General features: G+C 44.6%; 1 protein-coding gene across 42 annotated transcripts in view; it reads left to right on the top strand.

The window, feature by feature from the left end:
* Nucleotides 1-14,836, top strand: part of LOC146990711 (muscleblind-like protein 2a) — a 49,726-nt gene that overhangs the window by 11,456 nt on the left and 23,434 nt on the right. The gene's annotated exons all lie outside the window — the stretch shown is intronic.

The following is a 14,836-nucleotide window of genomic DNA, read 5'->3' as shown; positions in this document are numbered from 1 at the left end:
AACACCAGACACATTGAAAGTCTCCCCAATTATAACAAGGGCGCTTCACACAAGCCCCCACATGCTGCAGATAAGATGACTTGAATCCAAGAGCAACCCATTATTTTCAAGCTGAGTGGGAAAAAAAACAAAACAACAGCTGTGACAGTGATAAATAGCCAAAGAAACTAGAGCAGAACACTGTAACTGTGTGGAGTTTGTCTTTTTTTTTTTTTAAATATACACTGTAGCTGCATTTCCCTTGTACGGCAACACAGAGTGTGAAGAGTGAATTTCTCAGTTTTCAAGGTTGTGTATTCTGGTCAGAAGACAGGCTGGATTCGCTATTCTGACGTGCTACGCTTTGTTATACCTTAAAAATGAAAAGCGCCGGTTTGCTGGGAACATCACCCTCTCCTCTCCTCTCCTCTCCTCTCCTCTCCTCTCCTCTCCTCTCCTCTCTTCTTCTTCTCTCCAGCATGTGTACTGTAGAAGCCCTCCTCATTACAAGTTGCTCATGCTCAATTATTTATTTGACACTTAGAAAACAAGCTGCGTTTATGATGCTACAGCATCAGCTGAGGCTGAATCGTGGTAAGGCCTGCTAAGTTGCTGCTTGCAGCCATTGATTGACAATCCGTCAGAGCTGCCAGATTTTGCGAGATTTTACGCCATTATGTTTGAAGGAGCAAACAGCTGACTCCAGACTGAACCGATGCGTTATGTCATGCAAGGAAAGGCCTGACATGGATCCCTTGTTCATTACACAATTTTGCTGTTCCTTGAAAACACCAACCAGTCATCCCCATCATGATTGCCAGCCAGTGCTGAATTGGTAAGGGTTTAAATTTGATGATATTGTTCCTTTTTTCTATTACATTTACCACCCGGCAGCGTCCTAAGATTACAGGAATATTTGTTCCACCGACTGCCTGGGCTTTGTGCTGTTGCCCCACTGCTCGGCTCACCAACACTTTCTTTTATAATATTGTCTACCGCATCTAGAAATTTTGTGGCTGATGTTGTGCGTTGCTCTGAGCGAACCCATCAACTAAATTGTTCGAGGTATACACAGATCCATCTCTAATTACAGTCTCTCCTCCCCCGCCTGCTCTTTTCACCATACGACCCAGTGACAGAACAAGAATACAGGAGTCTCTGTACTTTTAACTCCAACTCGCCTCCTCTCTCACAAAGGTTTGCCTCGTGACGGCTCAGAGAATGAACGCTTTATTATGCATTAGGAAATGTGTTTCGCTCCACGGCAGGCTGATTTCCACCCAATTACGCCCGTATCGTCTTCCTGGGTCTTCTCATCTGATAGGGTTATCATAGCATGGGTTGTGTGCTGCCAGGCATTACTTGGACAGCGATCAGAAGGCTTCGTTTTATAAACACGTGAAAGTATGGCTCAAGAGTAAGAGGTGTAATTCTGTTTTGTCAAGTAGACATGCTGAGTCTGTGGAGGATCCGGCTGTTTTGACTGAGCTGGTGGCACAAACATCCCTGTGATGCCAGTGTCTCCTTGTTGAACTCCAATAAAGTAAAACATCAAGTTTTTTGCTTCTCGTCTTCACACCGAGGTTTATTTCGGAGGCGTGCTCTGCCAAGTGGAGCGACATAATCACTTGTGAGTTACATTTTTGGCCTATGATTTACTGAGTGTTTGGGCTGCACAGTTAAAGAGAAAATCCTTTACATGAGATTATGTAAATTACAGGTGTCTCTGACTGGTAAACACTTGGCAATCATCTTCTGCAGCACAGCTTTTAAAAGCTATTATTAATTTTAAACACAATGCAGTGGGACTACTTACTGTAGAAGGGCTGCTGTCATTGCTCGTGGCAAGAGGTAGAGATGAGAAATGAGATAAGCACTTCATATGTTTTTGGGGTATAAATTACATTTTGAGAGCATAATGTAGTTACTGCTCCAGTGTGTGCATTCATCCTTACTGATGAGACCTGGAGAACAACCAGGCCAGATTCCTGATAAGGAACCAGATGGGTGTACTGTAGTTGGTTTGGGAAGCAGCCAAACAGTCACTTGCACAAGTCAGACAACGGCAACTGAAATACCTGGTTTTGCATTTTCTGTTAGTGTGCTTTGCATGGGGATGAATGACAATGAATGAATGAATCATTCCTGTTGGGTTTCCTCATGCTTTCTTGATCATAAAGCTCGCAGCATCCTGACTCCGCTGCGCCGCTGTCAGCATGTCTGTAGTGTAATGTCTAGGGGATTATTTCTCGTCCCCCTGTTCTACACTGAAAGCTTTAGAAATGGTCTCCTATGCTACATTTGTCATCTCTCAAAATAGGACACGCTTCCTCATCTCTGTCCATCTAAAGCTGCAGTCACATTCGGGAGGTAATCATGAAAAAAGCTCACAAGGTATCATACATTTCCACTGCGACGTGACATCGAAATTTGGCAGTGATGACCTCAGCAGCGGGAGAAGCTGTGGGAATTGGTCTGATATATCAGCCGCGTTTTCAATTACATTTTCAGTGTGGCTGTGGAGCTTGGCACCGCTCAGATCTCGGTTGTGTCGGTATGTTTGTGTAGCGATATCCACATACATTTTTCATCCGTCCCCTGCCTTATCTTCTGAATTAGGAAAATTACATGCAAAGCAAAATGTAGCGACATGTTTGGTGGCTGCCAGACTTGACGTGGCATTTAAATGTCTTTTCAGGCTGTAGATTGCGGTTATGTAAACAGTGGAAATTTACTAGCATCACTTAAATGGTGAGGTCGGGTGGAGGAGGGAGCTGTGGGAAATAAGCGAGAAAAACCTTACGGTAATGGGGTAAATGCAATCACACCAGTCATGTGATGATGTCACATTGGCCGTGCCTCTGACAGTAGCCTTTTGTCAATTTGTCTGCTTTTCCAGTTTTTTTCCCTCTTAAGTGCTGTGTCTGACCGAACTGGCTGGGTGATATTTCTTCCCACCGCAGCAACACACTGCTCATGTCCAGAGCATTTGTCTCAGTTTATGTTTTCGACTGCTTGTCAATGCACAAATATGACATAACGCACGTGGGTGATAAAACCTTTTGGAGAAGTTGTCATTTAAATCAACACTTTATTTTCAAATCAGGCAGAAAATGAAGTTTTACACTGTCAAACCTGAACAGAGCAGATCAGATGGTTAATGACATGGCCTGTTTAAAATTATGTCCACTACATTTTTTTTTCTACCAGTCAGGTTTTTACCAGGTGACCTCCACGCCTGACCGAGCTTCAATAGTCTTGAGAGGTGGGGGATAGTCCGGTGCATCCTGGCACTATCGCATTTCGTCAAGCTGTCAGAGAGAAAGTGGTGAAGCAGGAGAAACAATAGAAGGTACTTTCAGGTGTGTGGGGTGTGTTTTTTTTTTCATTTGTATCACAGACTCTGTGCAATCCCCCTGAGGGTGAGGTGCCCTGTTTTCACTCTCCTGGTAAGAACATCTTAATCCGGACTCTGATTCCAAAGAGCGTTGTGTTTTTTGGGGTCGTGGGACGTCTGCGACCAGTAAATAGAGAAGCGAGGGAACATAGACAGAAGGGAAGCTGGTAATATTCGAACGGCTGGAGGAAAAGCCGAAGAAATAAAGGTGGGGAGGAAGAGGGGGTTTCCTGTCTGCAGACGATAGGTCAAGCCAAGCAAGTCGGAGCAGCATTTTTAAACTAATAGTGTTAAGATTCAGTGGCAAAGTGTCTGTGACCTTGAGCTAATCTGACACCAGACAGTGTAACTTAAACACGACCACAGGCAGCTTCTTGTAGTTTGGAGATTCCCCTGATTTAACTGTAACTCCCTCCCTGTGGGATTATTTTTTTTGGGAGAGTGGGGGTCTTCAGGAAGCCGTTCAGTGAACATGAACTTTATGCCAGTGGCCTCGGCCCGACTTTCCACTCTTGTTTTAAAAGATGGGCTCGGCTGCATTCCTCGGCGTAATCCTCTCGAACTGGGCCACACCCTGGGCAGAGCGGACGGGGAGGGGAATGTACGCAGCGCGGTGGGAGTCGGTGTTCCCCCAGGGTCATTCACACGGACACAATGAGGCACTGACTTGGGCTTAATGCGGAGCTGCAGTTGGATGCAGCATGCTTTGATGAGCCCCTAGGAGACCCCCACCGTTACCATTCGTTAAACAGGCCTCCTCATCCACAGACGCATGCATGCACGCTCGCCGTCTTCCCTGTGCAAACTGTGCCACATTTCATTTGATCCATGTGATTTCACCTCCTACGGCCCCACGGCCCCTCGCTAACTGATCTGAAAATCGTTCCCGGGTTGGGAAGAGATAAGAGAGAAGGAGGAGTAAGTCTCATGACCCAGGCCCACTTAGTCAGTCGGTCCTGTGGCAGTCACAGGGAATTTTTCATACCAAGAAAAAAGCCCACGAAAACAGTTGTAACTGCATAAACGAAGCCGTTTAACCACCATTAAACCTCAGATATGAATCCATGTCATCACGATTTGTATTAGCTGCACTTGAGCCATGTGTAAAGAGTGAAATGGAAGCCAGACGAAACCAACAGATCTTCAATGGCGTCGCTGTTTCAATGTCTCCCTGTGATGTGACATTTTACATGTTAGTGTTGTCATTTTGTATAATTTGATTGAACTTGTGACAGATAGCTTCAAAGGTTACGGATGTCACTGCAGACTAACAGTGCTGCACTGTGCTGCTGTTGATCAGAGAGGTTGATGCAGTGGGGTTGGCATTTTAATTGGGCCACTGCTCTGACCCACATCTGTGTCTCAGTATGTGTGTGTGGCGGGGAACGAGTGCGTTGTGATACCCACATTTCACTGTCCCCCTCTGGGTCTCGCTGCAGAACTGGTCGAAGCCAACTCCACACACTCGTTCTTTGAATATTCACATATTACAGGAAAAGAGGAAAATGCCGCACAGCTGTATTATCCCTTTTCTGACAGTCGTTTATTTGTTGATCCCCACTTTTATGCGCTTGTTTGAGAATGTGTGTGAAACCTTCACTTTAGTAGGTGCAGCGGGTTCATGGTGTTTAGAGTTTGTTAATGTTTTGCGAGCCAAAGTTTCTTTCTCTAGCAACTGGGATTTGGCTCATTATAAATACTGCACAGAGCCAAATGAGAATAGCAGTGTAATGGTACATGTACATACATATTCCAAACATCAGAGGAGAGCAAGCCGCATTTAGCTTTATTAAACCAAATCATCAGACATGAACGTGCATATTAAACTGCATTTAAAAATAATTGATGTATGAAAATGTACCCCACTGTTGCTACAATATTAATACTTAGAAATGACTAATTAAATTCACATCCAAACATGCATTTAATTACAGAATATGTTCAATGTATGGGTCCGAGACAGCCGTCCTTACATATGTAGGGAAATCTGCTTTCTGCTGCCTTCATCACTCAGTCAGTATGCAGCTCTCGTTTATAACATGTAGCAGCTCCAGTGTTGAACTCGCACTTTCATTACCTCCTCTCTATAAAACAGAAGATGTATGCCACCACTGTTGTTTAGCATCAGATTGAGTAGTAGGTGTAGCTGCCTCAGCCTGCAACATGATGGAGAGACTGAGCGCTGAGAATCAGCCCATCTGCTGTAACAGTGTCTCACCTGGTCTCAATCCACCCACCACCTCTGAGTCATCCCTTTTTATTTTCTTTTTTTTTTTTCCATCTCGCTCTGCTGCCCACAGTGCTGATAAAGTACAAGATTCTCTGCAATTTTTCCCCCTCTTTCTCTGTAAAAAACAAGTTAAATCAGTGCTGCAGAATCAATGCCATCCTCACATTTGGTGATTTCAAAGCCAGCTGGACTCAAACTGCCTTAGTGCTGCAGTAGTCGCTGCTGCTGCTGCTGCTGCTGCTGCTGCTGCCGTGAGCACCTCTGCAGTAAAGCTGAAGGCAGGTCTGTGGAATCAGGCAGGAGTCTTGCTGTGTGCATGACCTTTAGTATTGGTTTCATTAATTATTGACATGTAGTATCATCATCAGTCATCTGAGCATTCATTTCTCTGTTTTGTCCAGCTGAATCCTGCCATAGGTTGAGAAATGTCCAGTATTTTTTGCAAAATCAATACTGTAATCCTTGTGTTGTTTTCCTGGAAGTCACAGAGATACCACAGTGTGCTCTTTGTCTTACGTATGGCTTTTTTTTTTTGCCCATATTAAATATACAAATTAATAGTTGCTCAGGAAATGTGTTGACTGCTCCCCCAGGCGTCTTTTAATTCTCCGCTGATTATACAATGGACAAACGTACAAAGACACACAGCTCAAGATGCTCCGCAAATTCCCATCCAGCCACCCCCAGCTCGTACGCACATGCACACACACATACACACACACACACCTAGGGAGCTACAAACGGTTAGACAGACAGGCCCAGCTGTCTCCCAGGGGCCAGCCTTTATAATGAGACAGAGATCTTCTTAATTGGCTCCATCTAATGAGGCAACAGAAATGCAATCTTTGGGGGCCTTATACCAGAATGGGTTCCCATCACTTTTTTTTTTTTCTACATGACTATCGGCCTGTGTCAAACTAGCTGTTGTGAACCAGGCCTAGCATGACATCCTGATCCCATCTGAAGATGTGTGAGTGTGGGAAAACATCAAAGATTACATGTTGGTATGTGAGTAACAAAATGATTCTTTGCCAGTAAAATGAGAATAAACAGCACTGACAGTGATTGACGTGGGCTTGCTTCTGAAACAACATGTTGAAGCGTTAATGCAGTGCACGCGGTGAACTCTTTCTTTTCCCTACAGTTGTTCTGACTTGTATCCTGTTCAGGCTTGACGAGTGCCAGCGATGGACTCAGCTCTAAAAGTAGAACTGCCATCATTTCTTGTGAAACACTCTGCTGCAGTACAGTATACAGTACCTGCACAGAGACGGTCATTTACCTCATTAGATTATGGATAAAGACTGAATCTGTTGTCTCATCTAAAATGGCTTATATGCTGCTACAGCCATAGTGACGAATTTGTTCCAGTCTAACTTTACCCAAAAACATAGGGATTAATACGCCAGCAGAGTGTTGCTTGCTGGTCCAATTTGGAGTAATTTGATAGAGCTTGTTTGGATGAAAGTTGGGGGAGTGAGTGTGACTCTTGTATTAGTGAATGAAAAGGCTTGCAGCTGTCTAGTTAGGGAGAAAGCTGGGTATTATTGTAAATGTTTTCACAGCAAAGCACACTCTTCTAATTCAGATCTGGTTCTGAAATGATGCTCCATTGAAGCTCCTTTTGTTTAGCTGGGCTCAGTCAACGATCAAACTCGACGTCTGTTATTAAAAGATACTTGAGTCTGGCTGGCGTAGCTGGGCCATCAGAAATAATGACATTGTACCCGTCAAGTTTATTTTCTGAGATCTGGCAGCATCATGATGTCGCCACTGAGAATCAGAGTTTAAGCTGTTGAAGATCTTTTGATACCGAAAACATACAATACACGGTAACATGTACTATTCTGGTGGGGTTAGTCTGTAATACCCAGTCCCACCACCCAGAGCTGGAGGTGTTATTTGTGTCACACCCAGGGTGGCCATACCATAAAGGTCAACTCCAGGTCATGGCAGCATATCAGTGCCCCTGGGCGTATGTGTATATGTGTATGTGTTTGGGCCTACAGGGGGCGGCCAGGCAAAGTTCATGGGCGAAAGTGAGATGCCCAATTTTCACACCTAGCAGATGCCTGCACCGATGACCCGCGGCGACAGGTGGGGGACACTAATTGGCAACGCGCACGGTCGCAGAGCGGGGTGAACCCATGTTGGCTGAGTGACTAAGGAGGAGAGGAGGATGAGAGGAAAAAGAGAAGTGGTACCAGTGGGGTATATGATTAGCGTCAGACTTGCTGTTGAGAAGAGCATCAGCTCTAATGATGGCAGGGCTCGGGAACAGACACCACTGATGGCTGTTACCAAAAAAGGCATTTCATGGTTGATAAGAAAACAGATGTTGTCTGTGAAAAATTCTCTCTAATCTTCTGTTTGCGTTCCTGTATTCAGCCAGTCTGACTCTCGCTCTCTCCTTGACACGTTCACTCCACAGAGCCACGGCTTACCTTCGAGGAAACAGGAGAAAGTACAGGATGATAACACGGGTTTATAGCGTGATCAATATGTTTACCTGCATCAGACAATTTGAAGATAAAACACACCCTGCAGCTCAAAGGCTTGCGTCACTGTATCCTGCTTTATTGATCTCATCTCTTTGACCAAAGGTCACTTATTACTTGAACCGACTATCAGCACTCATTGAGCTCAGCCTTCCCGACCTTATGAGAACTGTTTTCATCATCTCCGTGTGGGCTCAGAGTGTCTCCGGCCCACAGGAGAGAGCTTCCTCAGAGGCCTCATCATCACAACCAACAAACAACACGTCGATGCAGGCCGTGGTGCACCATTATTCCCCTTTGATTGCACGTAGCAAAATGAAATTGCACAAGCCGGCTTCTCCAGGATTTTTCAGTATCCTGATTATTAGCATGTCATACACTGATCTATATATAACACTCAGGTGTGTAAATATTTATTTGTGCTCACTCTGTAACTGTGAATTGATGCATGAGGAGTCTCTTATTATGTTTACAGGAACACGACAGGCTGTGAAGCATTATATCTTGAATATGATCAAAGATACAAGATACATTTCCTAACCAGTGCACGGGTGCGTTTTTAAATTCTTACTCGGGTAACTGAGCCCTCCAGATTTCTCCGTCGTTTGAATTATAAACCTGTACCTCTCAACTTTTTTCAGCATCCAAAGCTTTAATCTCCAAACTGGAGTGTAAGCAGCCATACAACATTTCTGCCCCTATCTGCTGAGTGTGTTAGAAAGAGGCTTTGATGAATAGATCTGCTCTCTCCCTTCCATCTCATTATCCTCCTTTATCTGTTTTATGGATTTACACAACTCCTCAACACGCTCTGACATGCGGTCGATAATGTCAGCGGGGGGAAAAGAAGATGTACGCTAGTCTTTTTTATTTTCTCGCATTGTTTGCTTAACTTCTCTCATTAGCATTTGTAGTGGATTTTTGTGTTATTTTTGGAGCGCTGCGGAGTAGTGGTGGCTTTGATCGCCGGAGAGTGATTGAAACTGAGGTATCTGTTAACAAATGTAAAATTAGGATATTAAAATAAGGCCCAGCAGCTTTCTGCTGTTTCCTCTTGGGGCTGTGGCACAGTTCCTTTCAAACTAGGGCGTCAACATCATGTAACCTATTTCTATGAAATGTTTCACTGCTGTGGCTACTTGAAGTTCGCTATAGGACCGCTGTCATATCAGTCTAAAGCTGACAAGATCTGTCTTCTCAGCACAGGGGAGTGACAGCTTGTGGAAAGCAGGCTAATGCCTCAGTCTTCAGCTCTGACTCACCTACAGTATCAACAGCCTGAGAGGTGGCATTGTCGTAGCCCAGCCTTTCTTCAGGGTGTGTATTTGTAGAGGTGTGGGAAAGCGAGATGGTTGCTGCGCTTCAAATGCGCTGTATCCATGTGACAACTGGCAAGGGTGTAATATGCATACACCTGTGTGTGTGTGGATGCGTGTGTTTGTGTGTGCGTGTGCGTGTGCGTGTGTTTGCGGATTAGAGGAGCTCTGGAGGGTGGGTTTCATGTCTCAGCAGGTCACAGATGATCAGATTAACTGAAGCAGGGCTCCAGCCTCCAGCGGGATTATCAGCAGGGACCTGGGCTCTGCAGGTGCCCCACAGCAGGGCCACTCTACGCACTTTGACCATCATCACCACCCCCCCTGAAAACAGAACAAAACAACATTTACAGCCATGAAACATGCACATCCATTGTGAGTCGTTATCTAAACGCTGATAACCTTAATTTGTGGCTGGAGCTTTTAGTTTTAAATTGCCTTTTTTTTTCTCCTGCATGACTCCATGAAAGCTCCTTTTGTCTAAACCCATCAACGGCCATGACAAATGAACAAAAAAACTTGTTTCATAACTTGCATGAAGTAAATATCACAGCTCTTATGGTGCGTATGCTGCAGACAGTTTAGGCACAGCACAGATAATCACATAAAGAGCATTTACGTTTGTTCTCTCAATGAGTGGACTCTCTAATGTTTTCTAAAATGCTAAAATGATGTCAATTAAAACAAGATTTATAGCCACATTTGTTGCTTTAGTCACTTGGGTGTGGACACATCTGACACAGTGGTGGGAGTGTTTTCTTATGAGGCCAGTGGGAGAGCAATCCTGCAGACAAGTGTCCCAGGACAAACGTGCACAGAAAAAAACCCAACATTTTTTTAAATCTCACCTTCATCCATGCACGCTCTCTCTCTCTCTCTCTCTCTCTCTCTCACTCTCCTTGGGTAATCTCAGGCGTGTCAGCAGCAGCACTACTCCTCCATCTGTGGGATTACAGCTGGTGAAACAAAGGCACTTAATTACTGCTGAGGCAACACAGTCTTATGTGCGCACGTGTGTGTGTGTGTGTGTGTGTGTGTGTGTGTGTGTGTGTGTGTGTGTGTGTGTGTGTGTGTGTGTGTGTGTGTGTGTGTGTGTGTGTGTGTGTGTGTGTGTGTGTGTGTGTGTGTGTGTGTGTGTGTGTTTGTTGGAGGTAAAAAGGAAAGAAGACTATTGTTTCCAAATTACCTGGTCTCTGTCCTTTGCACTGAGACCATTCTTGTTTGTATTAACTAGCATTATTGACGATTACTGTAGTTTAATAGCCATGCAGGCCAAACACACCCGATCAGAGACCTGAGAAGGCTCTGGGAGCTGATTTACCTCCACGCTCCAGCATTCAGATGACTTGGTCTTACGCACTGTTTGCCATTGATTCCTGTTCTCCATTACCAGCCCACATGTAAGCAAAAAGGCTTTGGCTATCATTTCATAATGGATTTTCAGTGTTTCCTGGTGTCCTGGAGCCACGCAGCTTCAAACAGACCCATTAGTCCAAACGGATCCATTAGAGCCCCAAAAAACAAAACAGGATCCTTAAGAGGGAGCATTCTCCGTGTTGGAGGATGAAGGGAAGCCCTGTCCATGTGCATCCATCGCCTCACTACTCTACCGGGTGCTGGGATCATTGGGTTTTGCACTGGAGTATCTGTCCTGTTGGCATCTCACAACTGGGGGCTTTCACCAAAGTGGTTTCCCTGTGACCTGTTATAGGCTGACCCATAACCAGCTGTGAGTGCCCCTGGAAAAGAGATTCTTTTGGAGTAAACTGAGAAAGGAAAGAGAGAAAGGCAGACATTATGAACAAGAGGAGCCATTCTTTTCAGTAGTGAAGGTGGAAAACCACAGTGAACTAAAATGTGATAAAGAGGAAAAGGCAATTTTTATATATCATCTTTTTTTTTTTTTTTTAATGTGGAGGTGAGGCATTACTTCCTGGAGCTGATGACTGCAGAGTGATGCAGGCCAAGAAATTCTCTTATTTGGATATTTATAACCTTTAATATGAATATCTGTAAACAGAACACCCAGCTAAAGGGTGAGCGTGTACATTTTTTTCAACAATGCATATGATACAGCGTTAACAGCAGGATGTAAATGTCACACTGCGAGCGAGGACGAGGGATGGACAGAGATACAAAGGAAAAAGACAAGGAGAACGAGTGAGCGCCTGTCCACCCCCCCCCTTCAGCGGTCAGTGGGGATACAACAGGTTCTTCGGCTATGCTCTAAGGGGATTACACATATCACAGGCTTCATGTCAGAAAAATTAGTGTCAGTTTCTCACAGCGGCCCTCCTCCTCCTCCGGAGCTGAGAAGGACAATCGGATAAACGAGGGGAAGACTTTGTTGCAGTTTCTCTGTATCGTACAAACCAAATATGCTGTGCCAGGGAAAATCCAGCAGCACTGCAGACGACCAGACCTGCAGCCTTTGTGGGTAACACACAGTTTCACTAGCCTGAACTAGATTTTCCTGAAGATTCATGGGCCGGCACCTCTTGAAGCTACAATCCAATTTATCTGACCTTTAGGATCTCACCGCTTCAAAAGCCGTGGAGGAGCAATCGGCGCTCATAAGCAGCCGCTGCACGCTGCGACGCTGACTTTACATCTTTTAAGCTGTTTCTCCATGATCTCTCTCCCTGATTGGTTTTTCTGTATCGCCAATACTGCCACTCACCCTGTCAATGATCACATCACTGAGTGCTCTGCTTGCATTAGGGAGACATTATGGAGGCTTTGATATTGAAAGCCTACCCAGCTTCTCTGTGCTGCTGGAGAGAAGGGGGCTTAATGAAGGAAGGCATGCACACACACATCCCAGATTCCCCAGATTTACCACGACGTAATTCATTGATATTGTTTCTTTGGTTGAAGTGTTGATGTGGGAAAGAAAAGCAATTGCTCATTTTGAGTGTATCCATCTTGGATAAGAACAGTGGCACTAGCCTCCCTATTAACGCTGACTGGAACCGCGGGGGGGTAATATAAAGACACATTTCCAGTCACTCTTACGAGGACATTTACAGCTCCTCTGTCCGCTGCAGCCTATAGGCAGCCAGTCTCTGTCTCCTGCAGGACGGAGGATAGAGCGCCCATTGAGGGCAAAATGCAAATGTTACAGTGGTGAACGGAGGGGCCCACAACTGAAGCGCTATTCTGCCGAGGGGGTGGAAGACTGGCCCTCTGTGTCTGTGCCACCCACAGACACACAACAGTCATCACTCTGACCATTCAGCCAGGCTGATGAAGGAGGTGGGGGGTCGGGAAAAGGGCTGCTGCCACTGATGAAGCTGGCAGGGTAATCGCTAGGAAGAGGATGCTAATGCCAGTTATACATAAACCATTCGGACCTATGTCTACTGTGAATTTATTTTATTTTATTGTGGGTGGGGCTAATTATGAATCAGGAGGGGTTGTAGTTTAATAATAGCTATTATGTCAATGTCATATTACAACAGGAATCCAACTACAACAAAAAAGGTAGCACATTTTGCTGGTTGCACATGCACAAGTTGGTGAAAAATTTACTGGCACTGTCTCAAATTTTAGGGGCCAAATGCCCCCATTTAGGGGCAAGTCTGGAGCCCTGCTTTACAGGATCCATCCCAGCTGTTGTCGGGCTAATGAAGTAAATAAATGTAACATTAGCAGTGAATCAGGCAGTCACAGGAGTGCAGCTGACTCACAAGATAGGCAGATACTCCTTGTCCATCTGTGTCTGGTTACCATCATGAACATTCATTCATCCTCTACAATGACGTCTGTGTGCTGACAGTGAAAACATTATTGGACATGAGCAAAATTACAACAAAGGAGTGGGTCGCTGTGAGTTTAAACCATATACAGTCAGAGGATGTTTCCTCTTGAAGTGTTTTTATGTTTTTTCTGCCTGTTTAGCTCTGCCTCAGTATCTGTGGGCCGTAGCCGGAGTGTTGCAGTGCGATAGTTCTGTTATGTTTGGGCAGAAAAAATGTTGTCCCCTCCTCAGCAACCTGTCACTTTGTTCGGGATGAATTGGGTTTTTTCGTGTCCTCTTGGCTGTGTGTTTACTGTGGTAAATGGTTGCCCTGTTTTTTCTCCCCCTTTGCTTAAGTTTTTGTCAACTGAACATTATGTGTGATTTGGTACGTGATCACCGCTGAGAAAATGAATTTTCCTTCCTTTTGTTGACAAGGAGGATTATAGATTTCATTATAGATTTATCTGTAGATCCTTCTTTCAATTAATACAGTCATTATTTAGCCTGTGATCGTCAGAAAATATTAATCAACAAGCCAAAATGAAAAGATATTCAACAGATTGCTGAAATGATTAATTGATTTTTGAATATTCTTTTCATTATTTAATGTTTATCAGCTAATATTTAGGGACTAACTGGCTTTAAATGTATGAGCAAAGGTGCAGAATACACTTCACAAATGCTCGATATTAGAAAAGCCACAAATCAAAGTAAAAATAAAAATTAGCAACAATGTATTTGTACTGTCTGTTTTGTACAGTAGAATAAAAACATGAAGACATTTTCCTCCAGAAAAGAGTTCTGGTTGTAATTAACAAGACCCTTATTACAAGAACTCAAAACAATGGAAGGAATCTCAGTGGGTGAAGTGAATGTAATCCTAATCTGTTTACGAAATTAGCTGCTTTTATCCCGTTCCCCTCTGGATCAACCATAATGTGGAACACATTTTTACTGATGTTACTAGAACTTGGCAAACAATAAGTGCTATCTTGTCGGCGATGGCCGCGGGGGATTTGAAGAACGTGCCAGCAATAGTGTCTCATTTTTATAAAGATCCTGGACAGAGGATCTGTGTCAAATGAAAACAACCGATAATTTAACTTTGATCTCTCTTTCACTGTTGTTCGTCGTTCAGCGCGACGCAAGGAGATAATTATCCAATCTGAATCAAAGCAGTTATTAGTGTATCCCCGAGCATGGATCATTGCATTTCATACACACTGGCAACGGTGCAGCGGCAGCCTACAATAAGAGGTTGCCATGTGAGCGACCCTGCTGAAAGGTATAATTTCTCCGTGTAACTATGGCTACACACCGGCGGCTGGTGCGTGAATCACAGAGGTGCCTTGGCGCTTTCAAAGATCCTTTTCATAGACGGCTGCTCGGAGGCAATGCCCGCAATGAATGGATTTATGCTCTGCTCAGAGTGGGTGGCTGAGACAGAAGGCACAGTGCGCTCACTCCCCGTGTGTGTGTGTGTTTGTGTGGGTGTTTGTGCGTTTGCACATGTCTGCCACTGTCTCCGAAAGATAGAGGTCTGAAACCAAATGATGACACCGGATCGGGCTAAACGCTGTGTTTTAGCGCTGTCATTGTCACGCCTGTGGTCCGACCCACTGTGTAAACCATGAGCCATAAGCATGCATCTTTTTTCTTGTCCTCTCTCTCTTT

This window comes from Trachurus japonicus, chromosome 2 (genome assembly GCF_045865225.1).
Source record: "Trachurus japonicus isolate A0001 chromosome 2, Traja_1.0".
NCBI classification, from domain to species: domain Eukaryota; kingdom Metazoa; phylum Chordata; class Actinopteri; order Carangiformes; family Carangidae; genus Trachurus; species Trachurus japonicus.
Note: the sequence above shows the minus strand (reverse complement) of the source record. Positions and strands in the feature narration are given on the sequence as shown.